The following is a 23,249-nucleotide window of genomic DNA, read 5'->3' on the forward strand; positions in this document are numbered from 1 at the left end:
TGTATGTATGTATATTTATATGTGTGTGTGTATATATGTATATTTTTAAGCATAGACACTATCCTAATAGTTCTATTTTAGGTAATTTATCAAAAAGAAAACAAATTCTAATAAGCAATAAATAAATGTGTGTGTTTGTTTTATGTGTGTATATGTATGTGTGTGTTTCCAGACTGAACTGTTAACACTCCTTTTTCTTTTTTTGGTTTTTTGAGACAGGGTCTCATTTGTCACTCAGGTTGGAGTGTGGTGGCATGGTCATGGCTCAATGCAACCTTGACTTTGAGAGCTCAAACAGTCCTCCTCCCACATCAGCCTCCTGAGTTGTAACCACAGGCACATACCATCATACTTGGCTAATAATTTTTTGGAGGCATGGAGTCTCACTGGTGTTGCCCAGGCTGGTCTCCAACTCCTGGACTTAAGCAGTCCTCCAGCTTTGGCCTCCCAAAGGGCTGAAATTACAGACCTGAGCCATCACACCTGGGCTACTCTGTTTTCTTATACTACTTTGTTAGTCAATTTTAGCAGGAAATAGAAATTTACTCAGATGATTCAACTTAAAAGATTTTAGTGGGAAACTGTTTCAGAAGTGTAAGGTTAAGAGAGCCAACACTTAGTTTTACTTACTAAGAAACTGGCAATAGCCGGGCGCGGTGGCTCAAGCCTGTAATCCCAGCACTTTGGGAGGCCGAGACGGGCGGATCACGAGGTCAGGAGATCGAGACCATCCTGGCTAACACGGTGAAACCCCGTCTCTACTAAAAATACAAAAACTAGCCGGGCGAGGTGGCGGGCGCCTGTAGTCCCAGCTACTCGGGAGGCTGAGGCAGGAGAATGGCATAAACCCGGGAGGCGGAGCTTGCAGTGAGCTGAGATCTGGCCACTGCACTCCAGTCCCGGCGACAGAACGAGACTCCGCCTCAAAAAAAAAAAAAGAAACTGGCAATAGATAGCAACCAGTCCTGACCATTCCTAGGCCTGAGAGAACAAGTATAGCCCAGTGGGCCTTGGCGCTAAGGAAGAGGGGCCGCAGGCAGGATCCAGCTACTACCAGACCTTCCTCTACCATTCCTTTTTCCTGTTTTATAATCTCCAGCTGGTACCTCCATTGATCAAACTCCATTTGAAGCTAGTTGGTAAGGGAAAATTCTGCAGGAGAGAGCAAACTGAGAATAATCGGCATAACTACTTAGACTTTGAAAAACTCCAGAGAATTAGTATAGACTATGACTTTGTTTTCCCCCCAATCACCTTTTGCCTCCGTATTTCCATTTTGGGTAATTTTCTTGTTACATATACATATCCATCCATCTTTCTCCTCTCTGGTTATGTATATGTATATTTACACATAACAGAGAAGAAGACATACTATACTTCACAGCAAGTAAAATGAAAAACACTAAATTTAAAATCACTAATTAAAAAGTGATGATGCAGGCCGGGCGCGGTGGCTCAAGCCTGTAATCCCAGCACTTTGGGAGGCCGAGACGGGCGGATCACGAGGTCAGAAGATCGAGACCATCCTGGCTAAAATGGTGAAACCCCGTCTCTACTAAAAAATACAAAAAACTAGCCGGGCGAGGTGGCGGGCGCCTGTAGTCCCAGCTACTTGGGAGGCTGAGGCAGGAGAATGGCGTAAACCCGGGAGGTGGAGCTTGCATTGAGCTGAGATTGCGCCACTGCACTCCAGCGTGGGCGACAGAGCGAGACTCCGTCTCAAAAAAAAAAAAAAAAAAAAAAAAGTGATGATGCATAAGCAAATATGATGAGTTTAAAATAGTAAAATATGTTATTAGAAATATAGCGAAGGTAGACATGGTGGCTTATGTCTATAATCCCAGCACTTTGGGATGCCAAGGTAGGAGGATAGCTTGAGCCCAGGAATTTGAGACCAGTTTGGGCAACATAGTGAGGCTCTGCGTCTATAAAAAATTTCTTTTAAGTAAAAATTAAACATTAGCCAGGCATGATGGCACATGCCTATAATACCAAGCTACTTGAGAGGCTGATGCGGAAGGATCTCTTGAGTCTGGGAGGTCAAGGCTGTAGTGAGCCATGATCACACCACTGCACTCCAGCCTGGGAGACAGAGTGAGACCCAGTCTCAAAAAAAAAAAAAAAAACAAAGAAAAGAAAAGAAATATGGAGAGGTAAGTATTTGTTGGATTTTCTAGTTTTCTCCCAACTGAGGTTTGTAACATAATTACCCCATGTTTAGTACCATTAAGAAAATGTACAAAGTACAGTACTGCCTTTTGTTTTATCTAAATATTTTTGTTATAGGAACTTTCAAGTGTATGTAGAAGTACAGAGAGGAGTATAAGAACCCCTTGTATGGTTATTACACAACTTTAATAATTGTGAACATTTTGCTAGTTATTGATTGTTGTTTCCTGTCCCTTATCTACAGACATACTTTTCTTTCCCTGGAATGTTTAAAAGTAAATTTAAGAAATATTTTACCCATAAATACTTATGTTATTTTAATCTCTAACAAATAAGAAACTTTTCTCATACATACAATGTTATTTATGACAGCTATCAAAATTTAATTGCTCAATATATCTAATACTTGGTCCATATTAAAATGTCCCCACTTATTTCAAAAGTGTTTTCATGCTCTTGGTTTATTCATATTATCCATACAAGCTCCACACATTGAGTTTAGTTGTCTCTTTAACTTTTATTAGATCAGCAAACTCATTAAACATTTTAATTTTTTTTCTTTTTTTTCTTTTGAGATGTAGTCTCGCTCTGTTGTCCAGGCTGGAGTACAGTGGTGCGATCTTGGCTCACTGCAACCTCCACCTCCTGGGTTCAAGCGATTCTCCTGCCTTAGCCTCCTGAGTAGCTAGGATTACAGGCACCTGTCACCATGTCCGGCTAATTTTGGTGTTTTTAGTAGAGACTGGGTTTTACTATGTTGGCCAGGATGGTCTTGATCTCGTGAACTCAGGTGGTCCTTCCACCCCAGCCTCCCAGAGTGCTGGGATTACAGGTGTGAGCCACTGCACCTAGCCAAAATTTTAGTATTTTTATTTGCAATATTAGCCACTTTAATTTTTTCTTTGGTTAATTTGAATATCCATTAGCACTTTGTATGTTTTTGTGAATCCCTAAAATAACCTAATGAAATAACTTTAAAACTTGGCCTTTCTGGAAAGTATCTGTGTAGTGCTTAGCATTGCTTTAACTACTTAATAACACTGGGATAGCATAAAAGAAGCATGAGCTTTGGCCAAAGCTGGCTTTAGGTTCTGTTCATTCTATCCATGTCAAGAGTATGCCCATGCCACCATTATGATCACGGATATACTCTTAAAACTCTATGAAATTGAGCATGACAACATGATGCCCAGTTCAAAAGATATAGTCAAGAAGTGTTAGATTTAATTATTGTGAGTTATTTACATATTTATGAATAGATGAATCGTCTCTGCAAACTGAGGCTTTCAAAATGACTGCAGACAGAGAAGTGGATGGAGGGCAGGAAGAGGATCCTATCTAGCAGTGAAGATGTAAATGAGACCCCAATGTTAAGTGAATGCTTCATGTGTAAGTATAGACTGTAAGAAAGGGTTCTTTTTTCCCATTCAGAAACTAGAAATTGGGGAATAGTTACAAAATGCAGAAGAATGTGTTCATTTCTAACAACTAAAACTGGCTACTAGGTAAGTGAATGGTTGATTCCGTTTTTAGGCATCAACAAATGAGGAAACCAGCAAATGAAGTGCAAGGTAGAACAGCCCTTTTGTCTGCAGAACAAACATGCTATGGTTCTTACTAGTTCATGAAGGCAGAGGCAGATGGCAAGTATCATCCTGAAAGTCAGTATGTGATGGGAGTGCAGAGGTGGTGTGTTTTTGGATTAAGGTAATGCCCTTTTGAGTTGCATCTCAATTCTCGGTTTATAAAACCTTTCTTTCCCCTACCTTAGAAGAAATAACTTTGAACACCTAGATACTGAACTCGCAGCTTATCATAGTAACTGTACTATATTTGAACCAAACTACGGGTATTCTCAAAAATATTTCAGTATCTGTCCTTGTATTAGTCCTTTTAGTATTGCTATAAAGGAATATCTGATGCTGGGTAATTTATAAAGAAAATAAGTTTATTTGACTCATGGTTCTGCAGGCCGTACTAGCATAATACCAGCATCTACTTGGCAACTGGTGAGACCTCAGAAAGCTTTTACTTATAGTGGAAGGTTAGGAGCAGGCATGTCATATGGTGAGAGAGGGAGCAAGAGAGAGAGGAGGTGCCAGCTTCTTTTGAATGATCAGATTTCATGGTATCTAAACGTGTGAGAATTCACTTCTAATCGTGGGGAGGGTACCACGCCCCCATGAGCCAGATTCCTCCCACAAGACCCTACATTCACCTTTGGGGATCACATTTTAATAAGAGATTTGGAGGGGACAAACATCTAAATTATATCAATCCCTTAAAGAGGAAATTTAAGGCTAGAGTCGGGTTGAGTCAAACATGGCAGAATCCAATGAATTTATGTTATTTACTAAAACTGAACTGAAACTAATGGTTGGCTTTAGCATTCTAGATTAGTTTTTTGGTTTTTTGTTTGTTTGTTCATTTTTGAAATGGGGTCTTGCTGTGTCTCCCAGGCTGGAGTGCAGGGGTGCTATCATGGTTCCCTGCAATCTCTGCTTTCCAGGCTTATGTGATCCTCCTGCCTCAGCCTCCCAAGTAGCTGAGACTACAGACACACGCCACCACACCCTGCTATTTTTTGTATTTTTGTTTTTGGTAGAGACAGGGTTTTGCTATGTTGCACAGTCTAGTCTCAGACTCCTGAGATCAATCGATCTGACTGTCTCAGCCTCCCAAAGTGCAGGAATTAGAATTAGAAGCATGAGTCTCTGCATGTGACCAAATTAGTTTTTATAAGTGTGTCTATCAGACAAGGTAAGTTTCTTCTATAAAAAGGAATATTTTTATATTGGGTAGGATGGGAGCTTTGCAGCTGAGAAAGTGACTTCTGCCCTGGGCCACACTGCCACCTGGGGGTCTAAAAGAAAGATGGCCATTGTGTCATAGCCAGAAATATTTGACAATGACTTTGGTTCTATTTAAGGCAAATACCAAGACACCATTATCTATTCATAGGCACCAGAATAAATTCTGTGGGTTTACCTAATGATGTGGATACACTATTATGAAAATACACTTTAAAATTGAATGTGTACTTCCATATTCTTTTCCTTTCCATCTTTTTAAAAAAATCTTATTACCAAGTATCTTGAGACAAAGACAGTGTGCATTACCTGAGCCCTTTCATATGTATACTGCTACTTAGTACTTATAAAGAGCATTATGTGGGCAATGGTAGTAGTTTTCCAGTTATGCCATAAAATTGATTAGTACATCAAAGTCCTTTTCCCAGCTCAAATTCTTTGATCATAAAAATAGATTTTTGTGGTGTTGGTATGTATGCATATGTTTATTTTAGGTCTTTTTGGTAGATGAGTTGCTGTTACTAAATATGCCATTGGATTATTTGATCCTTTATATATAACTAAAGGACAAATATTTTATGATTTCACTTACATGAGGTACCTAGAATATTCAAATTCATAGAAACAGAAAATAGAAGGTGGCTACCAGAGTTTATGGAGATGGGACATCATGAGAATTATCATTTAATGGGTAGAGTTTTAGTTTGAGATGATAAAGTTCAGGAGATGGATAGTTATGATGGTTGCACAACAAAGTGAATGTACTTAATGCCATTCGACTGTATATTTAAAATGCTTAAAATAGTAAATTTTATGTTATCTATTTTACCATAATAAAAATAGTACAGCTGTACTAGTAATATTAAATGGTCCACTTTCTTAGGGTATAGGAATGAATAAAGTGAATTTGATTTTCAAAAGCACATATTATATGCTAAAAGTGTTACATATATAAGACTACAACCCTATGACGTATATACTTATTACTAGCTCTCCTTTACCTGTAAATGAACCACGTTGAGCTTAAAGTGGTTCATTTATACAAATTTATTAACAGCCTCCTGTTTGTTCAACTCTCAGTATAATTTGTCTGAGGTATAAATAAGACTTATAAGCCAGTAACAGAGGGGCTGATATTTCAACCTATTTCTGCCTGACTCTCTGTTCCACCACTCTGCCTTCCGTGAGAATATTGCAGATTCTTGTTATGATGAAATACGGACATGGCATTCTGTTATACCATCGATTCTGACATGTCATAATGCAAGACTAGGGGAAAAAAGTCATATAGTGGCAATACAAGCATGCTGAGATAATCCCAACCTTGTGAACATCTGTGAGTTTTAAACAGGTCATATCTAATTTGAATACACTATGAGATGGAAATGATTCATATATTATGTAGTTATCTATGACAATATGTTTTGTTTTAAATTAGTTTCCCATCAGATATAAAGTTGTTGCTTTTCTTTATAATGCCACAAGTCTCTGGAGTCTCTCAGGGAAGAATTTTATTCTTGTATTTATTTGCTGTTTCACTTTACATTCCTTCATTTCTGTTTTTTCTTTCTTCCTTTGGGAGCCTTCATCCTTCCAGTGACAGAAGACTGAAGTTGTCTCTTCATGATAAATAATTCAATGAAAATGTCAAAATATAATAATTTCCAAAGTCTAGTCATGGAATGACTGATTTTTGGTAATGCTAAAGGCAAAATAACTTTAGCCTATACCATAAAAAAGATCTGGATATTCCCTTTGTATTTTCAGTAACTTGATTTCACATATCCCCTTTCCATTACCCTTCAGAAATGGAATGTTTGATGTACTGTGGAGAAAACCAAATCAGTTCTACATTTCGTGAACCCTATTACTTAACTATCTTTAGTAGCCGTGGAAATAATTCCCCAGTAAATATATGGTTGCTAAATCACTGCCTAATTACCTTTCTTTACATTCAAAAATAACTATTTGATAAAATACGAAGTTTTTAAAAAGTTATGATATTTTGTTACAGTGAGGCAATTTATATGTTTTCTTAACATCTCCCCAAAAGTCTGAAACACACTGAATGCTTCTTTGGAAGCCAAGGAGCTTGTTGCTGACATAGTAATAATTTGGTTGTTTGCACATTTTATAAAATACTAAAATGTTCCAAGTTACCATATTCCTTAAATAACTCATGGTAAGATGTTATCACTGAAGTGTTGGCTTGTGTGTAGGAGGGAAATTATATGTTATAGTGTTATATAAAACTGACTCATATGAGTAGGTGAAAGATCCCAAGAATACCAGGACACCCACACTAGAAAAAGCCAATATGTATGCTTTCTCTTTACACTATGTTCTAGCAGGCTGCTTAATGGAACTGTATATTCATTAAAGAAATTTATGTAATTTATTTCATTGCCTTGGTGGATATCTTTCTGGTTAAAAAAAAAAAGTGAAATTTTGTGATCATTAAAAAAATTATTTTCTGTAGGATAAAAAAGCTTGACTCAGTATTTGAAGTAATTAACTTCTCTATGCTTCAGTTTTTGTTTTGTTTTGTTTTGAGATGGAGTCTCACTCTGTCATCCAGACTGGAATGCAGTGGCGTGATCTTGGATCACTGCAACCTCCACCTCCTGAGTTCAAGCAATCCTCCTGCCTCAGCCTCCCGAGTAGCTGGGATTACAGGCACCCACCATCACTCCCAGCTAATTTTTGTATTTTTTAGTAGAGATGGGGTTTCACCATATTGGTCAGGCTAGTCTCAAGCTCCTGACTTCAGGTGATCCACCCACCTCGGCCTCCCAAAGTGCTGGGATTACAGGCATGAGCCACTGCTTCCAGCCTGCTTCAGTTTTTTAATTAGTTAAAATCAAAAGAATAAAACATACCTACTTTTAGAGTATTTTAGAGGTCTTTTTCTTTCTTTTCTTTTCTTTTTTTTTTTTTGAGACAGTCCAGGTTGGAGTGCAGTGGCACCATCTTGGCTCACCTCAACTTCCGTCTCCCAGGTTCAACCGATTCTCCTGCCTCAGCCTCCCGAGTAGTTGGATTACAGGTGCCCACCATCATGCCTGGCTAAGTTTTGTATTTTTAGTAGAGATGGGGTTTTGCCATGTTTGTGAGGCTGGTCTCAAACTCCTGACCTCAGGTGATCTGCCTGCCTCAGTCTCCCAAAGTGCTGGGATTACAGGCATGAAGCACCATGCCCAACCTATAATATTTCTTTTCTTTTTTTCTTTTTTTTTTTTTTTTTTGAGACAAGAGGCTCGCTCTGTCGCCCAGGCTGGAGTGCAGCGCGATATGAGCTCCACCTCCCAGGTTCACGCCATTCTCCTGCCTTGGCCTCCCGAGTAGCTGGTACTACAGGTGCCCGCCACCATGCCCACTAATTTTTTGTATTTTTTAGTAGAGATGGGGTTTCACCGTGTTGGCCAGTTTGGTCTCGGTCTCCTGACCTCGTAATCTGCCCTCCTCGGCCTCCCAAAGTGCTGGGATTACAAGCGTGAGCCACTGTGCCCGGCCCAAATATCCTTAACTGTATTTATTATGTTATCCAAAATACTGTTTTGATTGAATATCACAAGTTAGATTTTGTTTGTATGGAGAATTTTTTTGTTGGTGTTTGTTTTTTAAAGAATGGTTCTGAGGTTCTTTCACAACGTGCTAACTAAGCCTTATTGTTTTATTGGAATTCTCGTTCTATTTTTAACCAACATTCTTTGTCTAAACTGAGAATCTCAACCAATACTTAAGAAAAAATTCTATTTTGTTGAGACGAATGTAAACCCCCTTTGAAGACAGCAAAAGGGCAGCTCTTGTGACATAGACCTTCTATAAGACATTTTCATTAACGGTGTTCAGTTACTACAAGATCTCTGTGATGGTGATGGTGTTATTCTGACTTTTTCAGAGAGAAAGCTGTGACTGTGAGAGATAAAGTAACCTGCCCCTCTAATGCAGAATTGGGATTCGAACATAAGTCTGTCTGACAAAACCCCTGCCCTTCAATTTCTGAGTGCTATAACCATAATATATCTGCATTTCTGTATAAATATTTTTCCTTCCTCTCTGTATGGGTGTTTACATGTGTATCATACATGTGCTTCCTGTATTATTGCATGCCTGTGTCCGCCTCCAGTACAAAAAGAAATCTAACAAACTTTTAAGGAAGTGTGTCCCTGCTATCTTCTCAAAATGGGATGCTATTCAAACTGAATTAATTCTGTTATACATGAGTATGGTTATATTTTCCAGATTTAAAAAATGAATTTAAACTTATTAATTATGTTCTTAATTAATGATTAACCCTCCTTATGATAGTTATTTATATTAGAATTTCCATACTTGATCATGTAACTAAGGCTGTGATCAAATAATTAACATTATTTTTACAGATTGTTTATTTGTTTTAGTAAAGAGGACTCATGAAATAATTTTAAGTAAATCCAAATTTCTGGGATGTATACGTTTATCACATATATATGTGTGTGTGTGTTTGTGTCTACATTCGTGTTTGTGGGTGTATCAGATTAAATTTTAATTAAGATTTGTTGTGCACTTAGAAAAATATTGATTTGTAAATCTTTCTAAGCCTTTTCTTAGTGAAAACTTAATTTGATCAGCAGGGTCTTGAGAAGTTTAGTTTTGAATTGTGATCAGTCATAACTGTAACTATAGCGATCATTCCTTGGATTTATGTGGCATCTTTATTTTTTATAATTTAATACTTTAATATGTATGATTTCATTGTAGTTGTCACTCCTACTGTATGGAGATAGTAGGCTGAAGGAGATAATTCTTGATAATTTTCTCAGTGTTGCATAATATCAAAGATAGAAATAGAATTCAGGACAGTTATAACCACTGATCCTTAGTTCTCTCCACTGAATCATTGTTTGCAAATATGTCTGTCAGATCTCTGATAATTTTTGACTTTGCCTTTTTAGCTTAATGATAAAATAAGTTCTATAGGCAAAAACTTATTTCTCATAATACTTTCTTGTTGCATTGACATTTTCATAAGATTGGACTTTGTTTCCTAAACCAGTGTTCTACAACTTAGGGTCCAAATACCGTTTTTGCTTTCTGGTGGCGGTTCAAATAAATGTCCACTGAGTGGCTATATATTGGCCACAGAGGCCCTTAGAATACAGAAATGAATAAGACATTGTCTTGTCTTCAAGAAATGCATTGCCTAGCTGCAGAACATACATAAATTTTGTTACATTGTATAGATGTCACAGTGGAAGTGTGTTGAAAATACATAGAGTATACTGGTTGAAGATGGTATGAAAGGAAAGTTCATCTTGGAATGCTTCTCAGGGGACTAATGTCTAAACTGGATTTCGAAGGACAAATATGCATTTACTAACTAGATAGGGTGAGATATGGGAAGGGAATTTTTATGAGGTCATTTCAGGTAAAAGGAACATAATGATTAGGGAAACATTATACAGAAGAGTAATCCACATATATTCCAGAAGATGTTTTTAAGCATGTTTTTTCTTGCTTTTTAAGTAAAATTTTGCGGTAATTAGAGCATTTATCAAGTAGTACTCGTACTGATCTAAGCTTCTATCCATCTGTGATCATGGATAAGCATTAAGGTGGCAGTAATAAATGATAAAGCAACTGAGTAGCAGGTGATAAAAGGGAAATGGAAGAATAAGATGCCTGGATTATCTACCAACTTTAAAAAGAAAAGCTAACTCTATGTTTTCTAAAATACAAATTCTGTAGAAGACTCATTTATTCGCTTGTATCCCTACTTCACAAACCGTAAAACTAAAGCACAGAGGTAAAGTAATTTGCCTAAGCTTACCAGTATAAATGGACAAGGCAGCTTGCATTTTGATTCCAAGCCAGTGCTTAAAGAACTTGAAAAAAGGCCGGGTACGGTGGCTCATGCCTGTAATCCCAGCACTTTTAGGAGGCCGAGGCAGGCGGATCACGAGGTCAGGAGATTGAGACCATCCTGACTAACACAGTGAAACCCTATCTCTACTAAAAATACAAAAAATTAGACGGGTGTTGTCTAGGAGAATGGCCTGAACCCAGGAGGCGGAGTTTGCAGTGAGCTGAGATCCACTGGGCGATAGAGCAAGACTCAGTCTCAAAAAAAAAAAAAGAACTTGAAAAATGCTCAGAAGGTCTGGAGTGCTGTTAATGAGCAAGAGACACAAAGTAAGGCTGGAAGCTTGGCTGTGAAGAGGTGGGATAGAATGGCTGGAAGCTAGAGAGGCAAAGTAAGGACCAATGAGGCATTTTTGTTTGTTTTTAAAATGGGCAATGCTTAACATGTATAAATGCTGATAAAAATTATCCAGCAAAGACAGATAATTAGAAAGTACAGATGAAAGAAGGGGGGATCCTCAGTAGTAAAGGTTTCTGAGAATGTAAGAGGGGTTAGGACCTAGAACACCAATTTAGAGTTTGCCAGAAGGGACACCCCAAGGGAGGACGGACATGGGCATAGTACAGATGAAGAGTTAAGGTTTGTATTGGGAAATTTAAGGTTGTTAGTTTATTTCATGTGTTGGCCTATTGGGCTGCTTTGCTTGTGCACATTGTCCTTTAAATGTCTCTGATATACCTGAAACAACAACCTCATATGGATTAGAAGTGCTCTTTGACATTCATCTGAGAGTCTTAACTGTAGATATGGACAAGGAGGGGTTGGTATTTGGGAGTCTTAAGAAAGTTCTGACTGCCTAGTACAAAGGAAAAAGTGAGATAATGCTGTGCTCATTTGTTTAAATGGAAGCAGAGAATGAAAGCCACTCAAGCCTGGGTCTAGGAGATGTGGCGAGAAATACACATTAAGCCATAGGAAGAGGAATTGGACCAAGAGAAACATAGTTCCTACAGCTCATCTACCTTAAAGGTAATGAAAACCTATCATGTAAAATAATAGAATAGCATCACACTTAAAGAATCTAACCTTTTTTCTAAGTGCTTTTATATGCAGTAACCTTTCAGAAATCATAAAGCCAGGCACGGTGGCTCATGCCTGTAATCCCAGCACTATGGGAGGCTGTCGCAGGTAGATCACTTGCACTTGAACACAGGAGTTCGAGACCAGCCTGGGCAACATGGTGAAACCCCGTCTCTACAAAAAATACAAAAATTAGCTGAGTGCAGTGGTGTGTGCCTGTATTCCCAGCTACTCAGGAGTCTGAGGCAGGAGAATTGGTTGAGCCTGGGAGATGGAGGTTGTAGTGAGCCGAGATTGTGCCATCACACTCTAGCCTGGGCAACTGGAGTGAAACCCTGTCTCAAAAAAAAAAAAAAAAAAAAAAAAAATCAAGACAAATCTTAGAATTCTAACGCTGAAGGATCCTTATATACTATTATGGATCATTTAATATAAAAGAGAACTGACCCATCAAAGTTGAGTGATTAATCCAAGATTCCAAACACAGCTTTTAGTGGCAAGGTCAGAACTCAAACCACAGGTTTTTAACTTGCAGTTTACTGCCTTTCCACCACACCATGCTTCCCTTTAAGCATGACCCTCGCCTCTCCATCTTCTTCTTTTTTTTATTTTTTATTTTTTTTGAGATGGAGTATCACTCTGTTGCCAAGGCTGGAGTGTAGTGGCATGATCTCAGCACACTGCAACCTCCACCTCCTGGGTTCAAGCTATTCTCCTGCCTCAGCCTCTCGAATAGCTGGGACTACAGCCGCCTGCCACCATGCCAGCTAATTTTTGTATTTTTAGGAGAGATAGTGTTTTGCCATGTTGGCCAGGCTGGTCTCAAACTCCTGACCTCAGGTGATCTGCCTGCCTCAGCCTCCCAAAGTGCTGGGATTACAGGCATGAGCCACTGTGTCTGGCCCATCCATTTTTCATATATTGTGTTTTTCAGATTCTGTACTATTTTAGTGAGTCCTTAGCATTTATTTGATAGTTCTCTTCAAATACCTAATTTAGATGGTCAGCTACTTGGTCTGCAAAATGTCTGTTAGGTGAAACCATCAAATTTATTTTGTTATTTTGTTTCAATAAATATGATGAGCTTGTTTTCATGTTTGTTGTCCACATAAACGTCTTCTTTTGAGAAGTGTCTGTTCATATTCTTCGCCCACTTTTTGATGTGGTTGTTTGTTTTTTTTCTTGTAAATTTGTTTAAGTTCTTAGTAGATTCTGGATATTGGCCGTCTGTCAGATGGATAGATTGCAAAAATTTTCTCCCATTCTGTAGGTTGCCTGTTCACTCTGATGATAGTTTCTTTTGCTGTGCAGAAGCTCTTTAGTTTAATTAGATCCCAGTTGTCAATTTTAGCTTTTGTTGCCATTGCTTTTGGTGTTTGAGTCATGAAGCCTTTGACATTTCCTATTTTTTTTAAATTCCTGTGTTTTCTTTTGGTGGATTGAATCAGTTTTCAGAACATGAACTGAATATTTATGTGAAGTTGAAAATAAACTTTTAATAACTTAGACTTGTACTTTTGGATATAGATTTCATTTCGTTGTCATAGGAACCAAATGGGTAAGATAATGACAAAATTAGGTAATGGTCAGTTAAGGGGGAAATGTTTACACGAGCTTTAAAACAGGACCAGAACTAAAGATTTCTGAATCTTTGATATTTTACCTTGGTGTTCTTTGATAAGTCTGCTTTGGATTCATTATCTTCATTGATGGAATGAAGAGGTTTATCAAACAGAAATCGTTTGCAAAATACCTCCCACACATGAGGAACTGAGTATACCATTTCATTTATCAACTTCTTCGATTCTGTTCTTTTGCTCTCCTGTAGACTGAAATGCCTTCTACTGCCCCATTTTTAGTTTCTCTTGGTTGATAGCATGCCCTCCAGGCTGAGGCTATTTTTTAGTTCATCCTGCCTGCCCAGACTAACAGAGCTTCTAACTAGATGGCATTTGAGTGGTTTGTGTAATTTTCTTTTGAAACAGAGGTGGTGTCCCAACACATCTAAAGTCCCATTCGGCAACTCTTGTTAGCTATTAAAATATTAAATGAAAGACAGACCCTTATACCCCAACAGTCAGATGATTGGCATGTCCAAGCTGTGGAATAAGTTCATGGCTTAGTTGCCTTTCCTACTGTAGATCTTAATAACTACCTGTCAGTTTCTCTTGAAATCAACTTGCAGGCACCAGGCAGGTAACATATACCAATGTGGCAGGCTGATTGCAAAGCAGCACTAGCCTCATATCTCAGGGGAGAGCTGCTTCTCGGCTTTAGCCAATTATTGCCATGGTAGAGTACCCATCCAACATTCCCAAATTTCTCGCTTTGTAAAGGTTTTTTGTGAATTATTCTGATTTTGAAATGTTAGCAACTAATGTGAATTTCTCAAGCACTCTGAGGCTAAAGCAGATCCTTCTGTAAACCAGACTGTGAGTTTGCAAATTCCACCCTAAGGAGAACAGTGTGACATGGATCCCTGTGTCTCCACATTGCTTCACCTGCCACCACTACCAGTCTTAGCTGACTCTGAAGACATATAAGGGCTCTGGGGCTGTTAGGAAGGAAGAAAAACAAAAGGAGGTAGGAACTTGTTTAGTTCTGTGTGTTACCTCAGGTCCTATACTTTTCCCCTTTGAAGGGGAAAAGTGTTTATATTTAAAAATAAAAGCCTATGTTCCTCTGAGAAACACTTTCTTTTCATGTATGATAACTCAATTTTGTTTTAAGATTGACCTTACCTGTCTGTTGAAATTGACCATAGCACATCCCTTGATCCTTGAGATTTCACTATTCAACCTGTTTTTCTGTTTTTGTTGTTGTTCTTTTCACTTCCTGAAATTAGGAGAATAGTACATATTTGTATCTTCCACAGACGATACAAACTTTAAGATGTAGAAGCTCATGGCTTTATAGATGAGTGGATTTGGAACTCTTCCCTTCAGGGTCAATGTACTTGACTGTCTGAATTAAACTTAGTTCCCAAGTTAATAACTCCCAAGCTAATAAGTCAATTTTTGTGAGTAGTTCTAAGGTACACTTCTGTCGATCAAGAAAAACTTTCTGGTATACTTTTGTGGAAAAATAGAAGAAATGATAGGGGTAACAGGCAGTTGTTAAGTAAGACCTAAAGGTGACTGGGTGTGGTGGTTCATACCTGTAATCCTGTAATCCTAGCACTTTGGGAGGCCGAGGCGGGCGGATCACCTGAGGTCAGGAGTTTGAGATCAGCCTGCTCAACATGGTGAAACCCCATCTCTACGATAAATAAAAAAATTAGCTGGGCGTGGTGATGGGCGCCTGGAATCCCAGCTATTCGGGAGGCTGAGGCAGGAGAATCACTTGAACCTGGGGCAGAGGTTGCAGTGAGCCGAAATCGCACCTCTACACTCCAGCCTGTGTGTCAAGAGTGAAACTCTGTCTCAAAAAAAAAAAAAAAAAAAAAAAAAAAGACATATTCCTATCTTTTGGAAAGATAGGAATATTGTAAGTGACCAATGAAAATTTCTAGTTACTGATACCATACTTCTAATACCTTGTTTTAAATGTTTTATATATACAAAACAGAAGAGGATTAATATAGTGAATCTTTATGTACCTATCACAAGCTTCAACAGTTACCAGCTCAAGTATACACACCCCAACCCCTGTGCCTCCGAGTGGCGATATATTTATATTTAATTTTTAGTAACTTAAAACAATTTTTTTTTTTAGAGTCAGAGTCTCACTGTGTTCCCCAGGCTAGTCTTGAACTCCTGGCTTCAAGCCGTCCTCCCACTTCAGCCTCCTAAGTAGCTGAGACTTCAGGCTCATGCCACTGCATCCAGCTTTGATTTTTTTTTTTAAATCAAATCTCAGACTTACATGAGATTAACCTTAAAAACTTTGGTTCATATGACATTTCAATTAATTTCCTCTGAGGAGGGAAGAGTTATCTGTGAATGAGCTAGAGAAAAGACAATAATAGAAAAAAAATAATGAGGGCCAGACCTGGTGGCTCATACCTGTAATCCCAGCACTTTGGGAGGATGAGGTGGGTGGTTACCTGAGGTCAGGAGTTTAAGACCAGCCTGGCCCACATGGCAAAACCCTGTCTTTACTAAAAATACAAAACTAGCCAGGTGTGGTGGCGGGCACCTGTAATCCCTACTAAGGGATGCTGAAGCAGGAGAATCGCTTGAACCTGGGAGGCAGAGGTTGCAGTGAGCCGATAGTGCCACTACACTCCAGCCTGGGCAACAGAGGGAGACTGAAAAAGAAAGAGAGAGAGAGAGGGAGGGAGGAAAAGAGAAAGAAAGAAAGGAGGGAAGGAAGGAAGGAAGGAAAGAAAGGAAGAAAATTAAAGGAAGGACAGAATTAAGGAAAAATTATTATAATATGAAAGTTGCCTGAGAAGAGGCTACAGAAAGTTACCTGAGAATAGGCTACATTTACCGTGGCTTTAAATACTGTGTGTACTTATGTATGTCTACTCTTTTTAGTTACATGGAATTGTAGCCAAAGATTATTTCTGTACTGGATGCAGCCCCTGGGAAGAAGCTTTCAAAGTGACCCGTAGGGTTTCATTTATAGAGAAGGAGGAGCTTGGAGTACTTATAATCAACTGAAGTAGAAAAGGCTTTTAAACTAATAGATTTGTTGTGGAAAGTGTCCATCAGTGCCTTTATGTTTTTACCTGGTCCTTAAAGTTTTTATTTGTGGTACAGCAGTTTATTCATATATTTGTATGAATCTCTGAAACTTGAACAAATAAGGTAATTAATGTTTTTAGTCTACTTTAAATTGCATTTGCCTTCTATTTTGAATTCCCATCCAATTTCCTTTGCTATTCTTTAGAACTAGTCCAACTCTATCCCCTACCTCTAAAACTTTTAAATTTACTTATTATTGAAATTTAGTCTTTTCCAGGCTAGGAGTGTTTACTGAATCTTACTTTGCCTGGAGACTGCTAAATGATGTATATGTTTTAAATTATTTAATCCTGCTAACAATCTTTTCAGATGTATACTATATTTTCCATTTTGCTAGTGAAGAAACTAGGTTCAATGAATTGAAGGTTTCTCAGACAGAAAGTGGCAGAACCTCTATTTGAACCATTTTTTTGACTTCAGAACTAGTATCATCTCCAGTGCCTATGATGCTACTCAGAGCTGTCTAGTCCAGGTACAGTGTTTTCTGCTTATAAGCTCATGATTTTAGACTCATAGTACTAAGCTATAGATTACAATTATCTATAGCAAAAGACCTGCTTTATGAACTTGTTGTCAAATTTATCTGTTTTGTTTTGTTTGGTTTGATTTGGTTTGAGATGAAGTTTTGCTCTTGTTGCCTAGGCTGGAGTGCAATAGCGTGACCTCTGCTCACTACAACCTCTGCCTCCCGGGTTCAAGCGATTATCCTGCCTCAGCCCCCCGAATAGCTGGGATTACAGGCATGCACCGCCAAACCTGGCTAATTTTTTTGTATTTTTACTAGAGACGGGGTTTCTCCATGTTGGTCAGGTTGGTCTTGAACTCCCAACCTCAGGCGATCCGCCCAACTTGGCCTCCCAAAGTGCTGGGATTACAGGCGTGAGCCACCATGCCTGGCCAAATTTATCTTAAAGGCATGTTGTTTATCACTTATTTGGTTGTGAAGGTCAAACAAGTATACCAGCCATTTTTATTTATAGCAGAATATTGGATTAATGTACACATGAGCTATACAGGAGTGATGAAAGTGATTATATAAAGTTTTCACACCCACCCTTAAGGGGAATATCAGCTTCAATGATCATTTTCAGGCCTGTTCCCTATTGCTATCCAATAGAGCTTTATGCAGTGATAGAAATGTTTTGTATCTGCAGATGTCTAATACAGCACCTGTTAGCTAGTATGGTTATTGAGAACTAAAAATGTTACTAAACCATGACTAAGGGACTGAATGTTTTATTTTATTGCCTTTTAGTTAATTTAAATTAAGTAAAAATTCATCACTAGTGGCTGCCATATTGAACAGCACAGCTGTATAAGATTATAGTTTGTATTATGATTTATATGTATTGTAAAATATATTTATTTTAAGGCAAAAATAGAATACTTGATTTCATTTCTTTTTCTGAGATTCTTGTTGGGGCAAGAAGTGTAATTTGTTAAATTCAGTGCCTACTACCTTTGAAGAAAATAAGAAAATTGCCTTAGGTACTAAAGATTCATGGAACTAAACTTACTTTGGTTTATTTTATGCAGTTTCATCAAGCAGCAAGTTATAAATATTACATAATTGATAATGCTTCTGGATGAGTGGAAATTTTCAGGTTCAAAAGTTAGCTGTTTTGTCCAGGCTCAGTGGCTCACACCTATAATCCCAGCACTTTTGGAGGCTGAGTGAGGCAGATCACCTGATGTCAAGAGTTCGAGGCCGGGCGCGGTGGCTCAAGCCTGTAATCCCGGCACTTTGGGAGGCCGAGACGGGCGGATCACAAGGTCAGGAGATCAAGACCATCCTGGCTAACACGGTGAAACCCCATCTCTACTAAAAAAATACAAAAAAAAAAAACTAGCCGGGCGAGGTGGCGGGCGCCTGTAGTCCCAGCTAATGTAGTCCCAGCTACTCGGGAGGCTGCAGGAGAATGGCGTAAACCCGGGAGGCAGAGCTTGCAGTGAGCTGAGAACCGGCCACTGCACTCCAGCCTGGGCGACAGAGCGAGACTCCGTCTCAAAAAAAAAAGAGTTCGATACTAGCCTGGTCAACATGGTGAAACCTCATTTCTACTAAAAGTATTTTTAAAAAATTAGCTGGGCATGGTGGCAGGCGCCTCTAAGCCCAATTACTCAGGAGACTGAGGCAGGAGAATCACTGGAACCCAGCAGGCAGAGGTTGCAGTGAGCTGAGACCATAAGCAGTAGACAGAAAAACTAAACTGAAAGTTATCATTGGAGTAGGGACTTCTTGCAGCTACAGGTGTAAAACATTGTCAAATAGCAATTCTGAGCCAAGTCAGGAAGGGACATTTAAAAATTACACACACCCTGACCTTCTTTCCACACCCACAACCCTTGCTGCATTCATCACGTTCACACCCTTGAATATTCTGATGTGTTTCCCTTTCTGTTTCAAGTTACTTTGTATAATGGGAAATCTTACTGATAGTAGTGAGGTACCCATGAGAATGAGATTGGCGGGAAAAAATACTTGAGAACCAGAGTTTTAGACTTTAATATTTAGGATGAATCAATGAAAGATTTGTTACTTGAAATTTTTCTATTTTTATTTTTTTTAAAAAATCTTTTTGCTGCTGTCAAATTAATATAAATAAATCAACCCAAAGATTTCTTTTTCTTAGTTGTTTTCAGAGTTGGTACCCCAGAAGTTTATGTTGTCATTCTAAAGTTAACTATGTTGTTAGAAGGTTTGCTTCATAAGGAGAATTTCTAGATACGTTAAGCTCTGGAACTGGATGAAAACTTTTTTCTTTGTGCATATCTTACTTTTTTAGATCTTTATGTTTTTCAGATTTTAAAAAGCAGATAGAGAACACAATTGCTTTGTAAAAAATCAAAGACAGTGATAAAATTCCTCAGTGGAGCAAAGGATCCTAATTTCTTCTGTTAGGGCCTTTCTTTGACAGAATAATAATGGGACATTTATAATAAGAGGAAATTATAGTAATATTCTTTCTTCTCTGGGCATGGTATGCTTCTTCCTTTGTCCTTTGATTTGAGCTTCAAATTTTACTAGGCAAGCTGGGCACTGACATTGTCTCAATAAGCTGAAAGTGTATTAAAACGAGATGAAGAGATGAGTTTTATAAGCCTATTGGTGACATCGTAGCCCCAAATATCTCATGTATATGGGAGTAGTCTTATGTTCAAGAGAAGAATGAGGCAGAAAGAATTTACAAAGTAGAATGATTAAACTTTCTGCATAGCTACCAATTCCATTAATACAGTATTAGGCCTGTCTGAACTGTGACAGTCTGGGAGTCTGTCACATATATAAGAAATAGTCATGATTACTTTCATTTAGTTTTTATCAGTTACCTAAGAGAAGATGATAAGAAGTATCATCACTGGGGAAGAGAGGGTTCAAAAAACTTAGATTACAATCTACAAACCACAGTGTCTTTGGGAGTTAGGAGACCTGGGTTCTTGTTTTAGTTTGAATATTAATTAGGTGTCTGACCTTGAGCAGTGATTTAACCTGCCTTGATCAGAGTTTTATTTTTTTCTTTCTATCCCTTTTTATAATTTGGAAATATTTGATTATAGTCAAAATAATGTATGTAAGGTATTGTTTCTACTACAGCAAAATAATAAATTTAGCATACATCGCCCTACAACTCGATTTAAAAATACAGGAATATTAGTGGTACTATTGAATTTAGTACTGGGTGGATTAGAATAGATCTCTGTGTCTCTTCATAAACTTTTTTGTTGTTTTCTTCCCCCCACTTAGATCTAGGGACTGTTTGGAAGAATTTTCTGATTCTAAATAGTTTTTATTTCTAAAATCATTTTCTTCTGTCATCAGTAGAGTTCAATATCCCTGAAGTACCAATTTCAAAAGTGGTTAACATGGTATATAATAAATGTGATCATTTTTCTATGAACTCTAAATGTAACATCTTTTTTGCATGTCTAGTGGAAATATATGCAGCATGTCTAAAATCAATTGCTATTACGCATTCAGTGTAATAGCTATCAAGATTCCAGTTGCCTTTTTTTTGCAGCCTTGGCAAAAAAGACTTTTTTTATGCATGAGTCTAAAATTCATGTGAAATGCAAAGGATCCAAGATAGCCAAAACAATTTTGAGAAAGTGTCATACTTCTGATTTTGAAACTATAGCTATAGTAATGAATGAAGACTATAAGTACTGGCATAAAGAGAGACATATAGATGATCAATGGAATAGAATTGAGAGTCTAGAAATAAATGCATACATCTATGGTCAGTTGATTTCAACAAGTATGCTGACTCAATGGGGGAAAGAATAGTATTTTCAACAAATATTGCTGCAACAACAATTAACTCACATACAAAAAAACTTTACACTTTTCACAAAAATTAACTCAAAATAAATCAAAGATGTAAGAGCTAGAACTTGAAAGAAAAACTAAGTGAGGCCGGGCGTCGTGGCTCACGCCTGTAATCCCAGCACTTTGGGAGGCCAAGGCAGGTGGATCACGAGGTCAGGAGATCAAGACCATCCTGGCTAACACGGTGAAACCCCGTCTCTACTGAAAATACAAAAAACTTGCCGGGCGAGGTGGCAGGCGCCTGTAGTCCCAGCTACTCGGGAGGCTGAGGCAGGAGAATGGCATGAACCCGGGAGGTGGAGCTTGCAGTGAGCCGAGATCGCGCCACTGCACTCCAATCTGGGAGACACAGCGAGACTCCATCTCAAAAAAAGAAAAAAAAAAGAAAGAAAACCTAAGTGTAAATTTTTGTGACTTGTTCGGAGGCAGTGGCTTCATAGATAAGACACCTAAAAACATACACCCAAATTAAAAGTACGTAAACTGAATTTCATTAAAATAAGAAACTTCTGTGCTTTAAAGGGCATCATCAATGAAGCGTAAAGATAACCCACAGACTAGGAACAAATATTTGCAAATCATGCTTCTGATAAGGGACTTGTATTAAGAATATATAAACAACTTATAACTCAGCAATAAAAAGATAACTCAATTAAAAAATGGGCAAAGGTTATGAATAGACGGGCATCATCAATAAAGTGTAGAGATAACCCATAGACTAGGAACAAATATTTGAAAATCATGTTTCTGATAAGGGACTTGTATCAAGGATATATAAGCAACTTATAACTCAGCAACAAAAAGATAACTCAATTAAAAAATGGGCAAAAAATATGAATAGACATTTATCCAAAGAGGATATACAAATTGCCAATAAGCTCATGAAAAGATGCTGAACATCTTTAATCTCACCCACGAGGGTAGCTATAATCAAAAAGAAAGACAATAGTAAATGTGACAATAGTAAGTGTTGACAAGGATGTGGATTAATTGAAATCCTCATGCACTCCTAATTGGAATGTAAAATAGTGCAGCCACTTTGAAAAACAGTTTGGTAGTTCCTCACAAAGGTATGCATAAAGTTACCACATAATCCAGCACTTCCACTTGTAGATGTATTGTACCCAAGAAAATTGAGAATATGTGGTGACAAAAACATGTATACAATTGGTCTTTCACTATTTTTTATGTTATCCTAAAAGCAGAATGAAGCCAAATAGTCAGGGACAAACAAATGTGCTGAATCCATAAAATGGACTAGTATCCATGAAATGGAATAGTAATATACTGTATCACATGGATGAACCTTGAAAACATCATGCTGAGTTAAGGAAGCCAGACATAAGAGGACACTTATTGTATGATGGCATATTTATGAAATGTCCTGGAATTAGATAGATGGTTGCACAACTTTGTGAATACATTAAAATCTGCATTGTATGCACTGTATGTAAGAGTGAATTTCATGGCAAGTGAATTGTATTTCCATTAAAAATATTGAATTTACCAATTTTCTCCTCAATCCTGCCCCTCCTACAGTCTTCTCTATTTCAGAATTTAGAGACCATTTGAAGGGTGTTCTACTGCCAGAGGGGTTAGATTCTTAAATGAGAATGAGATCCAGAGGCAGTCAATAGAGTGATAATTTGAGGTTCCTTAGGAACAGACTGTACCCCAATCCTGTAGTTTGCATCCATGTAAAAAATTCTTTGGCCAGGCATCATAATTGGGTGATTAGTAGACTAAAAGCCCAGGCTTTACCACTCTACAATTAATCTATGTAACCAGAAATCACTTGTATTCCTAAAGCTCTTTAGATTATTAAATTTAAAAAAAAATTAAAGATTTAAAAAGAGAGAGAGAGACCCAATAAATTAATAATGAGAGCCTGGTCACTATCTGTGAAAGGCTCCAAAACACTGTTTTTATATAATATGAATGTTGATATGGTTTGGCTGTGTCCGCATTCAAATCTCAACTTGAATTGTATCTCCCAGAATTCGGGAGGCTGTACTGTCTAAAAATGGCTGCACCAATATTTCCCATTATACATGTTCTTCATGGAAGGCACCCACCGGGAGGTAACTGAATCATGGGGGCCAGTCTTTCCCTTGCTATTCTTGTGATGGTGAACAAGTCTCATGAGATCTGTTGGGTTTATCAGGGGATCCACTTTTGCTTCTTCCTCATTTTTCTTTTGCCGCCGCCATGTAAGAAGTGACTTTCACCTCCTGCCATAATTCTGAGGCCTCCCCAGTCATGTGGAACTGTAAGTCCAATTAAACCTCTTTTTGTTCCCAGTTTCAGGCATGTCTTTGTCAGTAGCA

General features: G+C 38.0%; 1 protein-coding gene across 1 annotated transcript in view; it reads left to right on the forward strand.

Moving 5' to 3' along the window:
- ZRANB3 (zinc finger RANBP2-type containing 3) overlaps positions 1-23,249 on the forward strand; it is a 319,849-nt gene that overhangs the window by 54,530 nt on the left and 242,070 nt on the right. The window lies entirely within an intron of this gene.

This window comes from Rhinopithecus roxellana, chromosome 14, assembly GCF_007565055.1.
Source record: "Rhinopithecus roxellana isolate Shanxi Qingling chromosome 14, ASM756505v1, whole genome shotgun sequence".
Lineage (NCBI taxonomy): Eukaryota > Metazoa > Chordata > Mammalia > Primates > Cercopithecidae > Rhinopithecus > Rhinopithecus roxellana.